Genomic DNA, 25,089 nt, shown 5'->3' on the forward strand with positions numbered 1-25,089 from the left:
ATAAGAGAAACGAGACGAAAGGTAATTTGAAGTTGAGGTATGCAGAATTCGAAAGAGTAAAGACAAAGAGTGTAAAGGTCTACGTTCTTTGAGTCGGAGCCACGAAAGACTTGCGAAGGACGGTGATATGTGATCATAACGTCGGATGTTGCTCACGTATCTGACGCATTATTCTGAACTCGTTGTAACTTGACTGATGTTCAGAACTTAGGTCACTTAACAGAACGTCACTATAATCGAAGTTCGGCATTAGTAGGATTTGTACTAGGGTAAGTTTTAGTTGTGGGGCAAGAAATTTCTTAAGCGACTCAAACAGTGAATTGGAGGAACAGATTTTTTTTTATTGTTTCTTTAACTTGCACATTCTAATTTAGATTATCATCAAGAAAGAAACCAAGATTTTTTTACGACAGATGAATAAGGGATTAGTGTGTTGTTAAGTGTAACAACTGGAAGATTACTGTTATTAAGAGAGTTAACTAAACGTTTATGCCCAATAATTGTAGCTTGAGTCTTATTGGATTAAGTGCGAGTCCGAAATTGGCCGCCCAAGTAGAAAAGTGGTTAGGACACAATTCAACTCATCAATTGATTCATTGGTGGTATTGGGTCTGGAATGTAGGCCTATGTAAAGTTGTAGGTCGTCGGCATAGAGGTGATATCGGCAATACTTTAAGTTCTTAGCAATACTGTAAGTTCGTTAATACTGTAATAAATGGTATCCTACAGAGCATAGCTTCTTGTGTTCACGGAACTTTGAAGATAAATATATAGCAAACAGTATTTAATATATAATTATATGCCTATATGTTTTGAAATGCATATATCTATACCTATAGAGCGCTTTCTTAATGGACAAAGTTGTGTAATAATCTTTGTTGCTGCTCCTTGTGTCCTTAGTGCTTGGAGAAGAGAATGAGCTGTATAACTTATAAAAAGCATTTCGGAGACAAAGAATAACTAAATAAATGGTTCACAAGAAATGGATTTAGAATTAAATACGAATAAAATCACTATAATTGTATATAAAATGTAGCTAAAATCTAACAGTAATACAATATTAGAACAGTATTTTGACACTAGTATCCAAAATTCCGCAAACTTCTTGGGTATTGTTGTGATTGTACTCAATTTCCAAGCTTACAGATAAGAAAGACTATAGTTACTTGCATTCTATAATATGTTATGACATAATAGTTTGACGAAATGTAGAGACTGGAAAACAATTAAAAAAATCATCAGAATCATAGTCGTTCATTTTATAGACGCTCTTGCAGATCACTTTTCAAAAACTTAAGAACATTAATATTTCACCAGCAACAACCAGTTCTGAAGAAGGCCCATAACAGGCCGAAACGTGTTACCAGGTACGACAAAATTTAACACGAGAAAGACATATAATACATATTCCGAAATTAATATTTCCTTCAGTATTCTTACAGGAGCTCTTGTCGTACGTACAGAACAAATGTATTATTCAGTGCAATATCCAGCAGCCACCTAATTACAACACTAGACATAAAAATGTTAAAATTCCTCTCTCACAGGCTATTAGTACTAGAACGATGAAAAAAACAAATTGAACAACAAACAATTAGAAACAAAAGTAAAAATCTGGTTGTTGGATAAAGTTTAAGTACTGCTCAGTGTATGAATATCTTGAAAATGAAAATTTTTACATTTAAACTTTATTTATTGTTAACTTTAAATTATAAAAAAATGTTCTCTTCTATCTCATTTACTAATTATTATTATTAGATAATTCTTAAGATAACCAAAAAGTGTAAATCCACTATAAAATACAGCAGCGCACATTCATTTTTGTATCTCATGATTTATCAAAGCAATCTATTTGAAATTTTTAAGACAGGTAAAGAAAACTCTGATGAACATTCCCTATAAGTTTCAACATTTTATCAAGCATATAAAATTTTTAATAAGATGTTTAAAAAATAAACATTGCAAAAATAAACTGAAAACAGTGTGATATAAATATCAGTTTTTCTCAGAAACTAGTGGAGTAATTGAAATGAAATATTTTTAACATAATTTAATTTTTTGAACTGGAATCATTTTTCTATGTTTGTTTGGAAATTTTATGTGTTTTTTGGAAATTTGAAAAATTGATGTAATTTTCTTCGTATTTTGCAGAGATTATTAATGTGGACTTCTATGAAATAATTAAAATATTTACATAATTGTATTTCACAGAATTCAGACATGATTTAATAATGTGTGTGCAAAGTTTCAAAGTGTGTTTTTTAGTTTGAGAAATAGAGTTTACGGGGAAATAAGAAACAATACTTGTCCATTTTTTAAACTAAGATTGGCTTATGTCCGTTTTTTAAATAAACGGAGATGGATGTGTCCATTTTTGAAACACAAAACCCAGAATCAGAATAATGATGAGAAAAATCTATTCTAAAACTATTTCAGGATTGAAAAAAAGTCTAAAAGGGGACGTGACATTTCAATACACATGTCTCACACCAATAATTAAAAACTCTCTTAGAGACTTAAAATACAATTTTTTACAGTAAATTTTACTTAAAATTAATCTTAGACAAATGTATATTTGTTAGGCCTACAAACAAAAAATGTCATTTTTGACCATTTTACAATTCCTGGTTACCTTGCTTTTCTTCTAGGAATAGCTGAAGTGTTTTAAATTTAGCGTTAGCATTATATTAAATCTAGTATGTGTGTTCTGCATTTTAGATTAAGTTATTTGTACTGTATTGTATTATTTACATTCCATGGTATTCATACATCGCTTCACAGCTAGAATATGGAATATATAAATAATAATAGTACTACAAAGTCTTTATCATAATTACAGTCTAGTTGAAATATATGCAGAAGAGTTTTACAGTACATTAGTACAACACAAGTAGTTAATATCGATACTAGCACGTAAGTCCACTTTCTGACGAATCTCTAGGGCCCCAGTTTACCTAAACTGATTTGTGTAAACGAAATATGACAAACTACTCGACTCTTACTTATCGCTACATCCATTTCGTTTTAGTCCCTTAAAATATGCTGGACGCGCTTTAAATTGGCTTCTAATATGGCGGTGCTACAGACGCTTTATAGACTCTATTCCAGCTCGTTGGTTGGTACTAAATAATGTGTGTGATGAGGATGTAGACCCCAACTACATATTTACTCAAATGGATCTACAGTGAGAGTAAAAAATATCTGGAACAATAGGGGTTGGCAAGGTTGAAAATTGCTATAGAAGAGTATCTAGTAAAGTCTAAAATATTTAATGTAATATGATAATAAGAAAATCGTACGATTATGAATACGTAAACAGGAATTGCTCTGATAGGAAGATTTTGTGGTCTGTTCTGAAATAATAACACCACATTTTTTCCGAGAAGATAAATTAAAACCGCGGATGTATAGTAGTCTTACTATGTTTCCGTCTAAGGTAGCCTATGGGTCAAGTACAATATGAAAATCTCGACACCGCAAGGTAGAATAGCACAGATTAAACCATTAAGATGAACCAAGGGTTTTAAATCTGGTGTTCTCCATATCGCAAGATTGAAGGAATTAGAATTTTGTTGAGCAGATCTATAATTATTTTCAACATTTCTTTAACTCACGATACACTGAAAAAAGCGCTACATTTGTAAGGTACAGTTGTCAAAAGAAAAAGTGGCCGCTCTCTTGAAACAAAGTTCCCTTCGGGTATCTTTGCTACAATTCGGAGACAGGCGATGTTACATGTTGTTGGACCACGTTGCCTGATATCTACAATTATAATTGAAGCTTTCTCTGTGTTATTCGATAGCGTAATGATAGCGTTCCGGCCTCTTATTCGTGAGGTCCTGCGTTCGAATACAATCTCGTGCTTTTTATGTTCTTTTTTGTTTTGTTTTTAAGAGAGAGAGAGACAAAACATACATAATTGCTCCTTTCTCTTTTACGATTATTTTAGTAATTAACATCAGGTTCATTAATATATTATGGCATGACTTTATCATTATGACATTGTGGCTGCAAATGGAAAGAAAAAAAGATTTTATTCTCAATAAAAATATCTTTCGTGGCATAAACAAAACAAATATACTGGCGTCGGCCTTAGAACATTCAAACAATTAAGCGTTCAAAAAAGAAAACAAAAAGCCACAATTTAATATTTAGTCTATCTTCCCCTTATCTCGATCATTTTGCAGTCAAGTGGGCATGGAATCGACTAGTTTTTGCAAATAGCAACTGTTCTTAGACACGATATTCCAGGTATTCTGAACATACATACATAAGTGTTCTGCCGTGGGCAGGTATTTCATTGCAAACCCAGCATTCTCCAATCTTTCCTATTTTCTGCCTTCCTCTTAGTCTCCGCATATGATCCACATACCGTAATGTCGTCTATTATTCTTTTCAACTAGGGACCCAACCAATTCCTTTTTCTCTTTCTAATCAGTTTAAGCATCATTCTTTCTTCACACACTTTTTCAAACACAACTTGATTTCTTATTCTGTCTGTCCACTTCACACGCTCCATTCTTCTCCACATCCACATTTCAAATGCTTCTATTCGTTTCTCTTCATTTCGTCGTAATGTCCATGTTCCTTCCCCATACAATGCACACTCCACACAAAGCACTTCACTAGTCTCTTCCTTAGTTATTTTTCCAGAGGTCCGCAGAAGATCCTTATTCTTCTATTAAAAGCTTCCTTTGCTCATGTTTGCAGTTTTCCTTGGGAAGGATAAATGCGGTAACTTCCCGATGTTTTCCGCACACCACTGTCTCTTTCGCAACTTATTAAATTCCAGGGGGCCCAAGCGTGGAGATAGGAGAGTGGATTTGACTAATTGGGCCCTTCGGACTTCACCGAAAGTCACCGCAAGGGTTAAATATTAGTTCTATCAGGATGTTTGACCCGATCAGAGACCGAGAAATCCATTAGGATTTTTAGGATTAGCCTTTGCCCCCCCGCATCCTGGACTAGCTTCTACGAATCATCAGAAAATCTTAGAATGTGATAGAGCCAATTTTTCCGAAAATGTTTCCACACTTTTGCCCTCGTAACTCAGCGGAAGAACGTCGGAATTTAGATGTCAACGTCTCAGGTTCAATTCCTCGTCACTCCTTTTCATTTTATTGTGGTTCAAGATAGTATAATGTAATAATACAAAAAGAAAAACTAACACCAGTATTATGCAACTGTATTGTTCCAAACCCAATATTAAATTTATGTTATTTATATCGCTATAACTGAATATAAATTATATATTGAATATTATTTATGTCGCTAAAGAACGATTACAATATAAATAACTCGAATGTTATTTATACATTATCACTAAAGAACGATAACACAATATAAATGATAAATATAGGTTTAATTAATTTAACATATTATATAATACTTATTTAATTATCTAAATAAAATAACCTATTTTACAAAGAAAAATGGTTATTTGTATTATAATAATTACTTACATAAAATACAGATTATTTATATCGCGAAAGAACAATAACAATATAAATAACTTCAATATTATTTATAATGGTAATGAAGGAAAACAGAATATAAATGATAACTTGAATATTATTTATATCGCTAAAAAACGATAACAGAATATAAAAAACGTGAATATTATTCATATCGTTATAAAACGATAAGAGAATACAAATGATGACTTGAATTTTATTCATATCTCTAAAGAACGATAACAAAATATAAATAACTTGATATCGATAAAGAGCGATAACAGAATATAAATGACAATTTGAATATTATTTGCATCGCTAAAGAACGATTAAAAAATAAAATGAACACTTGAAGAAGGCCCAAAACCACAACCTTCGAATCATTAAGCTAGCACTCTACCGCTGGTCTATGAGGCGCAGATATGGAATACTTTCATAGTTCCGGAACTGCTTATACAAGCACATGCATCGTGTAACATCGCCGCGACCCGAAGTGGACTTAGAAAATATTCGCTGTTCACGAGTGCGGCCACTTTTTTTTCTTTGACAACTGTACATCATCAGTTATTTAATGAAAGATTTTATGATTGAAATGCGGATAATGAGATTGTGTTGAAAAGTATCGTTACTAAAATTAGGTTTCATTCAAGTTACTCCTCATTTAGCCATGTATATGCTGTCATCACTATGATAATAATTGGATTTCGCAGAGTAACTCTCAAACAGTAATATTTGTTCAGAATTATCAAACCCCCGCTACACCACTACGCTAAAAAATTATAGAGGTGAGTGCACTAACAGAAGATCCATAAAAACACTCGAACTTGGACAGGGAATCGCGCTTGTCATGGATTATAATCCTCACATGTGAATGTTTGGAACAAGCCAAAGACTATCTGAGTGAAATCAGATTGTATTAATATTTTGATCTCGTTATTTCCAAAGGACTTAGGAAACAATTTGCAATCTTAGTTGATAGCTACGCAGTAGCCTCTGAGCTACAAGGTTTGAATAAAATTAGGGAGTGAGCAGCTGTTATCGCCCTGCAAATGAGAACGGACGTGGTTTGAATTGTTAACAAGGGGAAGCACAGGGTTGTCCATATCTTAAATAACTGCGAAGGAGTCCCTGTGTAAAAGTGAAGAAAGAAGTACATGAAAATCCCTACAAGGTGAGTGAAACGCGTCTACCGAATGAGCTATGTCAGTGGCCAACTAATGAGTTCATCCGGACATACACACCTAAAGCATTACCACTTTTATATAAAAAAGGTAATATCTTTTTTTTAATTCGAAACAAAAGTGTTATTATATTATAACAACGTGAAAATTGAAACGATGTACCAAAAACAACTATTTTAGTGAAATTAATTATTACTCCCTCTGTTTCAAAATATGGTATAGGAAGATGTCCTTTATTCCGTTCCGAAATATGGTATACATTTTTTAAAGTTCTCAGTAATATAATGTAAGTTTAATACATCTTCTAGATACTTATTTGTTTGATTAATTAACATAAGAAAAACTAATAAATACATTTCATTCTGTGTGATGTCAAATTAATAAAAGAAAAAATAAACTTTGTTTTGAGCGAGGCAGATTAACATAAAAACTACAATAAATTACAATCCGTTTTTATATAACTATTGTGCCTTGATTGGGTTGGTGTTACATTTTCTGCAACAGAAACAACACAGCAGGTACCTATCTGATTTCTGTTCATAATGAACTATTTAAATATTCTAGTTTGATGCACTACATAAGACTAGAAACATTTACTACTGAAGAAAATACCACACCGCAAAACATTTCGTGCGCGCATGCGCAATAATCAAAATTGTTTTGTTTGTTACTATACCATATTTTGGAACGGAGGGAGTACTACCTATATAATTATAAGCCTCCTTCCGATTAAAAATATCTTTAGGAAAAAAATTTAGTGCAAGAAATCGATGTGAAATATTTCGAAGAAAATCTTGTCGTTATTACGGGTAAACAGCAAACACCAAAATGCAAATATTCTGTAAAAACCGCAGTTTTCTGCAGACGAAGTTGCAAAATATGTACTTTCAGAATCTGTAATATCTTCTCCTCACAAGTAATTAAAATCCAGGCATGATCACTCAGCGTTGGACTTCATCTTTTCGTAAAAGAAATGATGGAAATATTATTTTAAAAGTGAAACACGAAGCTACGATAGGTAGCGAAATTTGGTTACGAAAGCCAGCTATAACTGGTGGGATCATCGTGCTAATCACACGATACCTCCGTTATGGTTGGATGATCGTCCACCTCTGCGCCGGCATGTGGATGTGAGGCTGGTCAGTCTGGGTCCCTAAAGGGTGTGGCGCCAAGGATTATTATTATTATTATTATTATTATTATTATTATTATTATTATTATTATTATTAATCCCTGAAATTTATAATTTTGATGTGAACGTCAGCACTCGACATACCCACATTGATTTTGCCGTCCTGCCTGACTTTCTATTTGTTGCTGAAAGAAATATTGTTTAGAGCATTGTTTCTCAACCTGTGGTTGGCAAAATATTTCAAGGGGTTCGCCAAAGGTTTTCCGTAATGGCGGGTTTCAAGGTTAGGCCTATTATTGTTTCCTTCATTTCTGCGGAATTGTAATTATTATTATTATTATTATTATTATTATTATTATTATTATTATTATTATTATTATTATTTAAAAATTAAATTAATCCTATAATGCCCCTTGTTACATATGTATAACATCTGGAATTTATCATATTATTTCCACAATAAATTAATATTTATCGCGAAGCCTGATTTACAGTTATGTAACAACGTTAGAAATGCATTTGATTTCGCTACAATGGAAATTTAGTCTGACAGCTTTTTTGTGTTCTAACAATACTAACAACAATACCGCGACCCGACTAAGGAACGGTTACATGGCGGTCAGGCCTTTGATTTTGGATGTTAATGTGGAATGTCAACAAATTTATATTTAATTTTGTATTTTCAACAATAGCCTACTTCTTCTTTCCTTGTGGCAAATGCAGTAAGTTGTCAGTTGTGTATCAGAATCGTTTCCGTTCACAGTAAGATGGATAACTGGTTGAAAAGTGGAAGTTTCAAAGGGAAACAGGGTTTGAAAAAATTGCAAGTTAGTGTTGTGTCAACAGGTCATTCAGCTTCTAGTGATGTGTGTCAATCCGACAAAAGTGAACCGCGTGTAAAGAAAAGAAAGTACGATGATGATTACATTAGATTTGGATTTTCATATAGAGGTGACAAGAACTGTCCAAGACCACAATGTGTTTTTTGTGGCGACATTCTTGTTAACAATAGTCTGAAACCTTCTCTACTTAAACGCCATTTAGGAACTAAACACCCCACCCACGTAAACAAATCTGCTGATTTTTTAACACGAAAAGCTAACGAGTGGAAAAATGATTTAATTACTTTTGTATCCGCTGCAAACAGTGACAATGAGAATGCTCTTGAAGCGTCTTATCGCGTTAGCTACAGAATTGCTAAAACTGCAAAAGCTCATTCAATAGCTGAAGATTTAGTGCGGCCATGTATAGATGATGTAGTACAGTGCATGCTTAGAGAATCTTTCACAAAAAAGTCAATATGGTACCATTGTCATCAACCGCCGGATTAAAGACATGGCAAATATGTCGAAAATGAAATTTTGGAAAGAGTTCGTGCCAGTCTTTCTTATGCGGTTTAACTTGACGCATCGACTGATGTTGCCAATTTGGCCATTTTGTTACTTTTCATCCGTTATATTAATGGGGAGTCTGTAGAAGAGAGGCTACTATTCTGCAAACCCTTAAGAGAGAGAACTACGGGAAGAGATATATTTAAGTTAACCGACGAATACTTTAGCAAAAATTCAATAGACTGGACTCGTTGTGAAGGCATTTGTTCAGATGGTGCGAAATCTATGGGAGGGTGTTATGCTGTTTTTTTTTTTTTTTTTTTTTTTTGTCAAAGTGAAATCGGTAGCGCCGAACGCATCTTGGACACATTGTTGCATTCATAGACAGGCTCTTGTTTCTAAACGCATGCCCGATGGATTGAAATGTGTGCTGGACGATGCAGTGAAAATGCTTAATTTTATTAATGCTCGCCCTACAAATTCCCTCATCTTTGCAGTGCTTTGTGAGGAAATGGGAAGCATTTATAAGTGTTTATTGTCTCACACTGAAGTTAGGTGGCTATCTCGAGGTAGAATTATTTCCAGACTGTATGAGCTTAAAGACGAAGTTTACGTTTTTCTCACCAGCCATGCCTTTCACCAAGCAAAGTGCAAGGAAGATGAAATCTGGCTTCAGACTTTAGCTTATTTGGCAGATATTTTCTAAAAAATTAACAGTTTAAACTTATCTCTCCAGGGGTCAAATGTAAACGTTTATATTGTGCAAGACCGTATCGAATCAGTCATTAAAAAACTTAATTTTTGGGAAACGTGTTTCAATAGCAATCAAACTGAGTGCTTTGATACCCTTCACGACTTCCTGGTGGAAAATCATCTTTATTTGGACAAAAATGTCAAGAACATGATTAAAGAACCAGAGAATATTTCCTTGCTATGTCCAATTATAACAATTGGATTCGCAATCCCTTCGAAGAGACAACAATTTTAGAATCCACATTAAGCGTAGATGAAAAAGAGCAGCTTCTTGAAATTTCCACTAATTTTCAGTTACAGAAAAGTTATAAATCTTTGTCATTAATTGGTTTTTGGTTGAGTTTAAAGGAGTTCCCAGTGTTAGCGAATAAAGCCATAACGGCTTTATTGCCCTTTTCATCCACATATTTGTGCGAAAAGTCGTTTTCTTCACATGCCTATTTAAAAAATAAATACAGAAAACAGACTTTGTGCTGAAAGTGATTTGAGACTTTATTTAACTTCTGTGGTTCCTCACTTCAAAGCTCTGTGCCATGGAAAGCAGGCGCAACCTTCTCACTGAACTCCAAGGAAGAGGTGAGTAATTACAATGGAAACTTTTATTTATTATTGCAACTAGGTCTACACGTTGTGTAACTTTTAAGCCGTAACTAGAGTAACTATAGGTTTAACCGTTAACGGTTAAGTTAATTTAAAGTTATTATACATTTTGCTTGGAATTAAATTGTATGTATGTCTGCTGTATGTATATTTAAAAGTCAGTGGTTCACCCAACTCTGATCGTTGTGGAAAGGGTTCGCGAGTCGAAAAAGGTTGGGAACCGCTGGTTTAGACCACAGACCCATTTATGACTTCGTTTACAGAAGTCTTTCACAGAGATATACGACATTTTTAATTTACTCTATTTCCGTAACGACTAGACATGGTAATTTTGTAAATTATAACATTCTTGTCTGAAGAAATGTTCAGTTAATTACAGGCTAAATTCTATTGATAATTAGATTTTTGAAGATAAATAGGCCTATACAGAGTGATTCACGAGGATTTACCGGCACTTACGGAGCTTATTTCCGAAGACATTCTGAGCGAAAAATGTCATATAAACATGTGTCCTAATCTCAATATTTTCAGAGCTACACTGATTTAAAAAAGAATATTACAGATAAAGAATGAACTATTCAGGAGTAGGGTAAACTAGGGTCTGTTGGATAGTCGGGCATGTTGGACACTCCGTACTTTAACGTGTTACCACGCCACTTGTGGGCACCACATTCAGCTATAAGTCAATGACGGAAGTAGGCACGAGTGGGGCTACTTCCGTCATTGACTTCTAGCAGAATGTGGTGCCCACAAGTGGCGTGGTAACACGTTAAAGTACAGAGTGTCCAACATGCCCGACTGTCCAACAGACCATAATTTACCCTATCATTTCTTTAATTGGCTAGTATTCTGAAGCTAAAAATGTGTTGTGAATTCCATAGTTGCCTTGTAAAGAATTTTTTCCGATTTTTAACAACAAAATTACATTTTCTTATGCATTTATCACAACAATTGTTACAAATCACGCCGCTCTTGTAAATTCTTCAAGACTGTACATTAGGATGCATTTATTAAACTGTAAAGAATCAATTTTCTAAAGTCGTATGATTGTAACAATTTTTGTGATAAGTGCGTAAGAATAATGTAATTTTTAGTTAAAAATTGAAAACCAAAATCTGTACAAAGCTTCAGAACACAAGCCAATTAAAAAAATTTTACTTCTGAATAGTTCATTCTCTATTTGTGATTTTTTTTTTACTCTTAAAACTAAAGAAAAAATTATTTTACTAAGAACTTCAAATTAGTGTAACTCTGAAAATATTGAGATTAGGACACATATTTATATGAAATTTTTTGTTCAGTATTCCTTCGGAAATAACCTTCGTAAGTGACAGTAAATTCTCGTGAATCACTCACTCTGTATAAAGTAATTTTTAACGGCTATGTCAATGTTAATTTTGAAAGTCATTGATGCACATAGATTAGGCCTATCCTTCAGTACTGATATTTAGGCCTATATCTGAAGAAATTTGTGAATGGAAACACGACTAAATTACAAATAGTTCATTTACCTGGGGGAGGGACTTTTTGGAGACATTTCACAATAACACATAATTTCATGTAAGAAACAAATTCATGCAAAAATCTTTAGAACTGGTTGTATATTGCCAATTTGTATTTTTAAGAGGACTCAAGTCCCCGCCATGTTTCACGGGACTCCCGTTTTTCTCTGCAGATTTCTGAGTCGTTTATAAATTTACCAACACTGTCACGAGGAACACTTGCCACGACGGACGGCCGATCTGACGCGAACAAACACAATTGTTCCCTGTTTTCAAAACAGAGACGATAATGAAAAGGGACTTATGAAGAACATTAGTATAATGAAGAAGGAAAAACCTCGAGAAAACCGCTCATAACCTTGACTCTTTCCACCACAAATATAGCTCCACCATCGCCGGGATTTGAACTCGTTCATCAGCCCGTGTCAATTAAGCTATCAAGGCTGTTTAATGAAAAAGCAAAAGAAATAAACACTGGAAAATGATGATTCGCTTTTGAATTCGGCCCTAACAGTTTATTCTTATTTATTTAACGCTTATTTTTAACTTCATAAATTATTCAGATCGCCAAGAATAAAATGGCAGGAATAGCAACAGAAGGATACTGTGAATGTTAGTACAGTGTTTACAGTGTTACCTACCCGCTATTCTGTTGAGTGTGTGCTCTTTTAAAAATTAAAGCAGCTTGTCCTGGTGTTTACCGGCATTTAATGACCATACTTTGTCCATAAACTTCCAGCTTCGTTATCTCTTCTTGTTTTTGTATTTTAGTCATGCAAATGTAAGTTCATGTGAGGAGTGTTAAACTTTCTTATCACGCTCGCGTTGACCATCATCTTATACAGGCTGTTCCTAAAGAAAATATCCACATTCTTGTGTGACCAATATCCAACTTGTACACATGCTCTTATATTTTTCCTTTTTAATTCAACCAAATAACGGAGAAGATTTCTTCATGTGTGTTATGCCTTCAGGTTTACTACTTTGTATCTTTTATTAGAAATCTCGTAGAATCTTATAAGGTGTTACCGGCATTCATAGACTGGCATTCGTTAGCTAACCTACCTAGGCTAGAAGTGGTGAATACAAGGTGGTGGTGGTGGTGGTTGTGACGACATTAATGATAGCGATAAGTAGGCCTAAACCCCGAATTGTTAGGTTCTAATCTATTCCATTTATAATGTATTTGTTATTGTAAACCTTAAAACTTTCGTTTAATTATTTTTATGTTTTAAGTTGAGGTAAACAAAATCTGACTGCATTAAAAAGATAGACCTATAAATTATGAATTGTATCTAAAAAGACAAAAATCTGCGGTTTTGGAACCTGTACGATAGTCACAGTTCATTTGACAACTGTATTCTTATTTTTTTATTATCAGTAATATGAAACGTTACCCTTGCGGTGGCTGATTTTCACTGAAAAATCCATAGCGACTCTTGTGGCAGACAAGGTCGTAGTTGGGGTTTCTCCCATTTTTCCCCATATGACATCTATATCATTCCGTCACCATTTCTACATTTCGTCATCATTCCATAGCATTCTCCGATCGCCGGCTGGCTACGCACGGAGGGGGCTGGCCTAGGGACGAGGGAGGTTGCCTGTTCGAAACCTGGGTACGCAGCGAACCTTGTTGCAGTCAGCCGGTGTGGGTTTGGGATTGCGTCAAGTTTGAGGGTTAGTGCAATAGATCCTAACAGGTCGCAGTGCTGGGTCATAGTGCCCCTCCCTGTAAATTCCAATTCCATTCCAATATGAAACGTTAATGCTTTAATGGATTAAGATTAGTTTTTGTAATTCCTGCCCCAAACAATAATGCCATATTGTGACTAGTTGCAGAAATGGGACCTAAAGTCGGATTTTTCATTTTTTTTTTGTGGTTTCAAAAAGAGGATGAAATACTGAGCATTAAAAAAATCATGGTTCTAGGTGCTATAATTTTAAATATATTACTTACTGAATATTGATATTAATTTATGTACTTTTCGAGAAAAATGCAAATTAAAGTTTTCATTTGTTTTCTTAGCAACTAAAAGAAAGATTTAGGTAGGCCTATTTAAGAAGCACTGTGTAAAACTACGTCCTAGTTTAGCATGTGAAAAAGCCTACAGATAGCACAAGATGTCAAAATATAGAAATGCCGTTTTTAAACTGCAAATTCGTTATTTTCTTCTCCTGTAAAATTTCTGAAATTTCCTTTCACGACTTTAGGTCCATTTTCGCACAACAGGTCACATATTGAATAGCAGATTGAAAAGGGTCGAATAACATTAAGAAGAACTCTAATGGATAACTGCAGGCTGAATCGACAGATAGCACGACACAGCTGAGTCCCAACATCTTCAAAAGCGTGACTGTTCGGACTTAAAAATTAATTTCCTCCGTGCCAAAGGGAAAATAATCAATGCTATCCTTAAAAAATATCTTTGAACTGATCTGATTGAATATGTGATACACTAATGTAAAATTCTATACAAATATTAGACATGTTGCAAGCTCCTACATCTTCCTGAAACGTCATATAATCATAAATTGCATTTCAAAAATATGAATGTATTTTTTTACAACGTACTTTACAAAGAAAGAGCCTTATTTCGATTTCCTTGTTATTTCCTTGTCTGTGGAATGATGACGAAGGCGAAAAGTACGCCAAGTACGTCTTCACTTGTTTATGTACAGAAGCATGCGTCACCGCCTCATGCTACAGTATATTTCAACACAGTAGTACTGCCACTGTAACAGCGCGTTTGCCCTTCAGTGCTGCTTGCGAGTTGACCTACAGAGAGAGGACATCGCGTACGTGGGGCTGCATGTTGAAACCAGCTCGTACCACTCCGGGCTAAGCCGCCCACTATTGTCAGCACTTGTCATTAATCCCTCATTACAGGGCCAAATTTAGCCGCGCAGCTCTTATACCAGACACAACACTATCACGCAGCGAGATGTTTCTCCACTTATTGTTACATGTAATTTCTCATTCATTTCGTTTCGGAATGAAGAATAATAATGATGTTTTCGATGATGATGGCTGTTGTGATAATAATAGAAATCCATTTTGTTTTATACATTTATTAACATACTAAGTAACAATATATCGGGAAACAATAGGTTAGCAAACTAAGAGTATACGGACGAATTCAATAATATATTTTATACATCCCTAGGCTACACATTTAACAAACAGGCAATTGTAACGTTGAAATACTCGTAATTCAACACAACAAATCAAATTTTGCTACTTATACGATGTTGCTTTCAAGAGCATTTTTTACGGTCAGGAATTTCGTTCTCTATATGACTAACATAATATCACCGTCTTCTGTGGCCGAATTAACACTGTAATTATTTTTATACCATTAAGTAAGAGAAAAATTCGTACCGGCACCGGGAATCGAACCCAGGACCTCTCAGCTGTGCGCGCTGAGTGCTCTCTAACCAACTGAGCTATGCCGGGACCCGATTCACGACGCCGGCCGAACTCCTCTCGTAGTAACGTGTTACGGCCTTACTGCCTGCACTTAAGACGATACACGTCATATATGTACAGGAGCGCATATTACATGACTTTATGGCCATATTCAACAACAGTTTCTTTAAACTGTTAACATCATATATGTATCAAATATGAATGAGGTCTCGCCCACCTCATTATATTTTGCTCGACTAGTATGACTAGTCAGTTTGTTTTTATACCATTAAGTACGAGGAAATAGTGTTGTCACTTCAGACTAACATACTGTAGTTTTGTTAATTCAGCCATAGAAGACGGTGATATTATGTCAGTCATACAGAGAATGAAATTCACGACCATAAAATTTCATGCCTGAAAGCAACATCATATAAGTAGCAAAATTTGATTTCTTATATTGAATTATTTCAACTTTACAATCATTCGCTTGTTAAAATGTATATGTGATAACGTTATGCAATTTGTGTTCTTTTGTTTTGTGTGTTTTGGAAAATATAATTTCAAATAATGCTTCGCCATAAATGTTGTAACCAAAACCTTGTGCATCCCTCATGTTTATCGTACGGCTCGTCCTCCCTCCACACGTCACCTGTACTTTCTTTACGTTTTCACTGTGCCTAAACGAGACGCTCTACTGTAATAAGGAAACCGTACAGTATTAAGAGTAAATCGATTGTCGAAAATAAATAAATTATGGAAAATATCAGATTAAAGAAAGACAAAGAACTGAAAACAAAATACTTATAAAATTGGAATAATGATTATGATGACTACGATGACATTAGAAGGCGAAATGAGAGGAGAAAGAATTAAAAAGTACGCGATCAAGTTTTCTTGCAAGGAAATTTGAGATTTTGAGGAAGAATTTATGTCACCTCCTAACCTGTTGCACCACTTGTCTCACTCCGTTTTCAACGTTCCGTTGAAAGATATTAAAGAGTTAATTACACACTATTCGAATTGGAAATGAAGCTGTGGAACAAATGAACAGCTTCAAATACTTCGGATATACTGTAAGTAGTAACATGAGTTGCTGCCAGGAAGTCAAAAGGAGGTTAGCAATGGCAAAGGAAGCTTTTAATAGAAAAAGGAGCATCTTCTGCGGACCTCTGGAAAAGGAAGAGATTACTGGGTGTTCAGTTCAAAGTGTGTCATGGATCGCTGTATGTCGTCACGTGGCTAGTCGATGAGCCTAGAGAATTCAATCTTCCTACACTTCCGCAGAGGTGTATTACTTATCTGCTAGAGAAGTTGCCTAGCAAGTACGGCGTTCTTTCAGAAGAGTACTTACCGATACGTACCTTAACGCCGGTAGTGGCTGGAATGTGAACTGTTTCGAAACATATACTGAGGTGAATTTTTTCTTACTGTCGGGATATGGGGAGAGGGTTAAGACGATTACTTACGTATTTGTTGACATTAACTTCGACGGTCAACATGGACACGGGGCATTTGATTTGTATTGTGGAATGTTGCCGTACGCAACCGATGATAACAAATACCCTGCGTACGACTTGGTCGCGCAAAACACAGTTCGAAAGGGGTTATAGTAGCACACAGACAGTACAGACCGCCATCTGTTGCTACGACGTTCAAGTTATACCGTACACCAGTAGTGTCAGAGTTGTAAGCTCCGAAACCGGTTGTGGTGCTAGAGACGTCCAGTCGGAGCGTGAACTTGCTTATGTCTGTGGAAGCACCGGAGCTCGCAACGAGTTATAATGGAGCGCTCCGCTCCGTTTAGGCTGTGTCTGACAACGCTGCCGTACACGTTCTCAAGTTCAGATTGAACGCCTTGATTAATAGGCAACTTCTCTGACACAAAAGCTGAAACTCGCTTCAAATCGCTGACTCATCAACAGTGACGTCATGACACACTTTGAAATGAACACCCAGTAGTAAAATGCTTTGTATGGAGTGGTTAGGCCTAATGTGAGGGCAGAAATCTGTGGTGTTTGGGTAAGGGGAGGTAAGTCATAAAAATATGTTTTGAGATAAATGAAAATTAAACTTCGAACCCTTATTGCAAATAATTTTCTACACAAATAAAACACATGAAATGCTAGTATTCTTTCGATTTTTGCACACCAATTGTATAATTTAACTTGTGTGTTCATTTGGGGAACAAAATTCCATCTGCACAAAGAAATGACTTATCACCTTTTATCCGAACACCACAGACATATGGAGTTACGACGAAGTGAAGAGAAACGACTAGAAACACTTGAAATGAGGATATGGAAAAGAATGGAGCGTGTGAAATGAACAGACAGAATAAGAAATGAAGCTGTGCTAGAAAGCGTGGGCGAATGAATAATATTGCTGAAACTGATCAGGAAGAGAGAAAGAAATTGGCTGGGTCACTGGCTAAAAAGAAACTGCCTACTGAAGAATGCAATGAAAGAAATGGTGAATGAAAAAAAAGTTCTGGGCAGAAGAAGATATCAAATGATAGACAACATTAAGATATATGAATCGTATGCGGAGACAAAGAGGAAAGCGGAAAATAGGAAAGATTGAAGAATGCTGGGTTTGCACTGAAAGACCTGGCCTCGAGTAGAAAACTGTGAATTAAATGAGTAGGCCTGTAGACTATTTTCTTTGATACAACCAGTTCTATTAATTCAGTTTTAATTTAAAATGCAGTTGAATTAAATGAAATTATTTTTTTAAATTGAACTTGAAATGTATATGTAGAAAACATTTAATTTTATGGCATTCTCATTAGTAGGGCTAGGATTTTGATGAAATTGCATCTTTTTTCTAGTAAACCAGAAACATAGCTGCTTTAGTATTTATATATTTATGTGATAAACTGAGTGTTTTAATACACATTTGTTAGGGCATTTTTTGCTTGTTTCAACTCATAAGAGCATCTTTTATTTTATTCTGTCATTTTTTAGGCATTTTCATTTAATTTTGGCCATAAATCCCCATTATTAATGTAAAATAATGTCTATTTCCTTTGATATAATCTTTACATATTTTGTTTATTAATATACATTATTTTGTATAATATTTTAATCGTTTTTCTACACAAATATTGCCACTTTAACGTAGTACACCCCATGTAATGGATCAGTCCAACCATCCGTTCAGTATAGACTCCTCTATACCTGCTAATTCCGGATGAGTGGCCTTGTAGCAGACTACATGGAAACTAAAAGTAAAGTAAATCCATGGCGCTACAGGGCTAAGACAGACCAGCCGACTGCTGACCTCACGTCCATATGCCGAAGCTGAGGTGAACGATCATACATGGAAATTACATCAGGTAAAATAATTAATTAAAGTGTACTATTTAGAAAAAATTATGTAAAATTTAATTCAATTACTAGTCTAAATATTAAGTAGTACAAAACCTCTTTTTCTACTAAGCCAATTATTTAAGATCAATTTTAGGGCATTTTAAGGGCATTTTTTTTTAAGATTTTTAGGTCATAAATGCATTGTTTTAGGACATTTTTGATGATTTATAGGTCACCAAAATCCAGCCCTACTCATTACACCATATTATGATAGAGTGAGCATTATATTTAACGACACTCTGACTGTAGAGGACATTCAGTTTCAACATTGAACGTGGGCGATAAATGGCCAACGAATTTTTGCCTGGAACTCTCTATTAAGTACTACTTGTCATAAATCTACCATACGGATCTTCCAACATTACTTCCTCTTGGAGAAAGACATGCTAATAATTTTATTATTCTTGGTCGGATTTGAATCTATGAACCTTAGATGCGAATGCTAAAATTTCAGGTATCTTCTAACACACCGTGGATGACTCTTAATGTTAGCTGAAGAGAGGAAAATCTACACTATCATGAAATAATATGTTTACGTCGTCAGCGAATGATGTAAGTATACAGTGCGAAATAATTCAGATGTCAATGAATGCAGTAATTAGTAATCTCTACAATTAATATTTGTGGTACTCCACGATTTAAGGGTACACTGAAGTTAAATAATGACATTTTTCACGGAAAGTATTAGTGTTTTGTTTTACAGTCAAACAATAACTAGATGCTTACAGATGCTTCTCGAAAAATTTCATAGACCTATGCCCCTTGGAACACCTGTTTTGACAGCCGTTTTTAAATATGTGCATGGTTTAAAATCCCTGCAGTCTCTGCTATTTAAATGAATTTTTCTCGGTTTTTAGTTTTTGAAATTTTGTCCATGTTAAGAACCTATCTCCTTCCATAAATTTTGAGCTAGTTGTATGAAAATTTGTCACACCTCCATCAGTCCATACTGTACGAAAGTTCGCACGCATAGCTCAGTAGGATTTAGAAGGATTTAAAAAATAATAATGTACAGCCATGACAAGTTTTATTGCAATTGAACTATAATAACGTAATCCTGTTAGACAAAACTAATGAGGACATTTAAAATTTTCATGCCAATTATTGTTAATGACAGTATGCTGAAATTAATAGCAAAATTTCAGTTTGAAAAATTATTTTTATGTGAGGAGATAAAAATTGAAATTGAAACACGTTAAAAATGTACAAAATATTTACTAATTAAGCTGGAATTTTGTGTAGAATAGGTTATTTTACGACGCTTTATCAACATCTAGGTTATTTAGCGTCTGAATGAGATGAATGTGATAATGCCGGTGAAATGAGTCCGGGGTCCAGCACCGAAAGTTACCCAGCATTTGCTCATATTGGGTTGAGGGAAAATCCAGGAAAAACCTCAACCAGATAATTGTCCCGAACGGGAATCGAACCCGGGCCAAATGGTTTCGCGGCCAGACGCGCTAACCGTTACTCCTCAGGTGTGGACTTCTGTGTGGACTATTTATATGCCAAGTAATGTGTTTGCAAAAAATGTAAACTGAAAGGTTCAATACTTTAAATTCTAAAATTTCACTTCTGTTTACCCTTAAAAGGACACGTGTGATTTTTAAAACTTATACAAAGTCCATCCTAAATTTATGAATTTCATACATATACATATATACAATAGGCTACTATCATCTGTGCAAAATCTAGTGCTATTAGGGCTAATAGTTTTGAAATTATATTTTTTAAATTTATTTACATTGACTTCACTAAAAGGTTCCTTTCGTCAAAGTTTTCAAAAGTTTTAGTTCATATTGGCTCAAAAGTTTGAAACAATTTTTAAGTGGATTTTCTTAATTTTTTACCGTTAATTCACCATAGTGTCCCCTTAAAGTAAAAAAAAAAGACCTGACAGCTTACTAAACAGCGTTGCAGAGCATTTTATAACGCTAAGATAGTTTCTAAACCAATTTACTAAACTTATAGCGATACCAATGCCTCCCATATTTCGGAGCAAGGTGTAATGCGGACCGATATCGAACGCTTTATTAAAATCGAAATAGGTCAAGTTTGCCCACTTGTTTCCCATAATAGGTACTATTTTATTTTAGCATGATAGCAAGTAGAGTTCGTATCGGTCAGTCTCTGTCAGATGCGTTTTCCAATTCACTGTTGGCTAAAGCAAGGAGATGCACTATCACCTTTACTTGCTCTAGAGTATGCCATTAGGAAAGTCCAGGATAACAGAGAGGGCTTGGAATTGAACGGATTACATCAGCTGCTTGTCTATGCGGTTGACGTGAATATGTTAGGAGAAAATCCACAAACGATTAGGGAAAACACGGGAATTTTACTGGAAGCAAGTAAAGAGATAGGTTTGGAAGTAAATTCGGAAAAGACAAAGTATATGATTATGTCTCCTGACGAGAATATTGTACGAAACGGAAATATAAAAATTGGAAATTTATCTTTTGAAGAGGTGGAGAAGTTCAAATATCTTGGAGCAACAGTAACAAATATAAATGATACTCGGGAGGAAATTAAACACAGAATAAATATGGGAAATGCCTGTTATTATTCGGTTGAGAAGCCTTTATCGTCCAGTCTGCTGTCAAAAAATCTGAAAGTTAGAATTAATAAAACACTTATATTACCGGTTGTTCTTTATGGTTGTGAAACTTATACTCTCACTTTGAGAGAGGAGCATAGGTTAAGGGTGTTTGAGAATAAGGTGCTTAGGAAAATATTTGGGGCTAAGAGGGATGAAGTTACAGAAGAATGGAGAAAGTTACACAACACAGAACTGCACGCATTGTATTCTTGACCTGACATAATAAGGAACATTAAATCCAGGCGTTTGAGATGGGCAGGGCATGTAGCACCTATGGGCGAATCCAGAAATTGCATATAGAGTGTTAGTTGGGAGGCCGGAGGGAAAAAGTCCTTTAGGGAGGCCGAGACGTAGATGGGAAGATAATATTAAAATGGATTTGAGGGAGGTGAGATATGATGATAGAGAATGGATTAATCTTGCTCAGGATAGGGACCAATGGCGGGCTTATGTGAGGGCGGCAATGAACTTCCGGGTACCTTAAAAGCCAGTAAGTAAGTAAGTAATTAAGTACGTAAGTAAGTAAGTAAGCAAGTAGGTTTAGATTTAGCAAAGTAAGGGTCACTTCCTCTGGTAGCTTTTCTAAAGCGCAAGTTTATTTTTCGAATTCTAGTTCGAGCTCCAACGGTGATTGGAGTGGTAATTCGGTAGACAAAGCCGAAGAATGGAAGTTATTCTGGTAGTTATTCTAATTTCACTCCAATTTTAAAATTGAATACCACTAACATTCTTCATTCGACGCTATCTTTCCTCAAATTCTCTCTCGTCAAAAAATACTCCGTATTACACAACATAGCGTAGGAGCCATATTAATACCAGAATAACATGGCCAGACAGATACGACTTTCTCTCTGTAATGCTCACGACCATGGTTCGGTGGGCGACGTCGAGGACGTCTAGACCCAGTTCCTCAGCCATCCGGTCTGTTTCTGTAGTATCTCCGTGGGGTTACAAATCCAGCTACACAAGTTGTCTCAGCTCATCTCATTCCTTTCTACCTCCTTCCCAAAGGTGTCAGTAAGTACAGCACACTGAATATCGTGGTTCAGAAGCAATTCGTTCCGCCTACTCCGAAAAAATAAAATAAGTTCTTGATGACATGGATTTAATTTATTTTTAAAATACGAGTATATATATACATTTCAACACATTTGTGGATTAGTAGCAAATACTTTGAAAGGAAAAACTCGAAAGGAAACAAATCTAAAATTCCATAAAACAATAGTTGTTCCTGTTTTTTCGTAGTATAGTTTATTTCTATTACATGGACTGTAAGGAAGACAGATTGGAACCATATATAAGCAGGAGAAATGAAATACCCTCGAAAGTAAACGGATGTACCAGATTAGATCAAAATAAAAATGAAGATAAATACGAAAAGATTTAAATATTATATTTTCGTTGAATGAAAAAATTATAGCAAACAGGGGAAAACGAAAAATCATCTCTTGAGAATTGTAAAACCTGCATTCCACTATAAACATGTAGATATCAGTCTTCTGACTCTAGAAATGTAGGAAGACTGCAAGAAGATGGCACGAAACATGAGATCGGAAAAGGAGAACTCTCCTAATCCTTGAATGGTTGATGATGATGATGATGATGATGATGATGACGATGATGATGATGATGATGATTAAATATACCTAACGAAATGTGTTTCCATATAAGTTAATAGTTTCAATTTTTTTTTTTTTTTAAGAAATTATTGAGCATAATTGTTTCGTTACTTGAAGTGTTGTGTAAGTGAAGTGTGTCACAATGAAGTGTGTTGTGTAAGTGAAGTGTGTTTGTGTCATGAAGCTTTATAGTTTATAATGGTAGTGCACAGTATTTGAACAGTGAAATGTTATTGAAGTGTTAGTGAAATCAGGATAGTACCAATATAATGTGTCGTAGTTCCAGTGCAGTGAGTGAGTTGACAGCGAAATAAGTGTAGTGCTGAAAGGTATTTTCGCATGTATGAACATATCATACTCGTGAGTTTTAATTCGAACTTAGGGTTAAGATACAAATTGGATTTACTTTAAATGTTATTTTAAGTGATCGTGCTTCATTTAATTTAGGATGCTCATTATTATTATTATTATTATTATTATTATTATTATTATTAGTATTATTATTAATATGTATTTTTTATTAACTGTGTTTATTATTAATTGTCATTATTGAGTGTAATTAGTTACCACTGCCACCGGGTATTTACCCATTTTCAGTGTGAATAAATACATACATACCTTTTCTCGCTTGTTGCTGTAACTTTGGAAACTTAAAATTTCTTAACACTAAGTTAAATCATACACTAAGCCTTTGTGTTAGGAAGGATACATGGATATTAGGCTACAGTAGCCTTGATTAAATTTTAATATTTTATGAATAATTTCGAGGGAAAAATTGTTCCGGAGCCGGGTATCGAACCCGGGACCTTTGGTTTGACGTACCAACGCTCTACCACTGAGCTACCCGGGAACTCTAACCGACACCGATCCAATTTTTCCCTCTATATCCACAGACCTCAAAGTGGGCTGACAACTGTCAAGCAACCAACTTCGAGTGCACACTAACTCCGTGTGACTTTAATTGTGGTTTTCTGTTAACGAACAGTGACGTGTATTATGCAAATCAAGATTTCAGGTATAACTCCCTGTAAAGTTGATTTGAATAATTTCGAGGGAAAAATTGTTCCGGAGCCGGGTATCGAACCCGGGACCTTTGGTTTGACGTACCAACGCTCTACCACTGAGCTACTTTGAGGTCTGTGGATATAGAGGGAAAAATTGGATCGGTGTCGGTTAGAGTTCCCGAGTAGCTCAGTGGTAGAGCGTTGGTACGTCAAACCAAAGGTCCCGGGTTCGATACACGGCTCCGGAACAATTTTTCCCTCGAAATTATTCAAATCAACTTTACAGGGAGTTATACCTGAAATCTTGATTTGTTTAATATTTTATATTCAATAAATTCAACCACTTTGTGGCGATTTCATTTTTCAGTGTATGTTCGAGGTATAAGAGAAAAAAAATTGTAACTTTTTGACACAAAAGATTTATTGCAATGTCACACACGGTATCATGGAAATAGAATTGTAAGACTAACTTCGAATCTCGTGGTTTTCACGCGGTCCATTCTCGCTAGATTATTTTGTATGAATATGAACTGTACCTACCCACACATGTCTCGGTACATTTCCAAATTAAAGCCTTCGATATAGTAGCCCTGGTTTTCTCATATTGCCTTCGGTACTTGGAGCGAGTTCACTGGAGTGTCCCTCGCACAGTACAAGGGCTCGGAACCCTCCTTTTGCGAGGACTGCGGCAATCCCACTCAACGTACAGATTTTTAAGAACTTTCGGCGTTCCTGTCCTGATGCTGTTCTGTCTAGCTTCTCCTCGTCTTGTGGTAGCTATTAGGTTACGTACATTTTCGGCTTCCCTTTCAAAAGTCTCTAATGTTCCTTGAGTGGAACGGCGAAACTCGAAGTGATACAAGTGGTCAACAGGCTTGGAGTTCACATATTCAGTTTTTCTCAGCCCCAAACTTCCCTTGGGCGTATTTCTGTACTTCTGTAATATTTCTCCTCCCATTTCCGCCATTGACATTGACATGTTCATAAAAAAAAAATAAACTGCGTACATTATAGGCCTAATTTAATACTTTAATTGGAGTATAGAGGTTTCAGGCAATCATTGCGATTTGCTTAAATCCCCTGTAAATTGTTTTAACTGTTCTCCGAACACTATCATACGTTACTACTAATATAATAGATA

The 25,089-nt window shown here is 35.2% G+C and overlaps 2 non-coding genes across 2 annotated transcripts; one reads left to right on the forward strand and one right to left on the reverse strand.

Annotated features, from left to right (window-relative positions):
- Positions 1-23,722: 23,722 nt before the first annotated feature.
- Positions 23,723-23,794, reverse strand: TRNAD-GUC (transfer RNA aspartic acid (anticodon GUC)). Its single transcript has one exon. It is a non-coding gene; the product is annotated as a tRNA-Asp (tRNA).
- Positions 23,795-24,124: 330 nt separating this feature from the next.
- Positions 24,125-24,196, forward strand: TRNAD-GUC (transfer RNA aspartic acid (anticodon GUC)). Its single transcript has one exon. It is a non-coding gene; the product is annotated as a tRNA-Asp (tRNA).
- The last annotated feature ends 893 nt before the right edge of the window (positions 24,197-25,089 follow it).

The sequence above is a fragment of the Periplaneta americana genome, chromosome 8, assembly GCF_040183065.1.
Source record: "Periplaneta americana isolate PAMFEO1 chromosome 8, P.americana_PAMFEO1_priV1, whole genome shotgun sequence".
NCBI classification, from domain to species: domain Eukaryota; kingdom Metazoa; phylum Arthropoda; class Insecta; order Blattodea; family Blattidae; genus Periplaneta; species Periplaneta americana.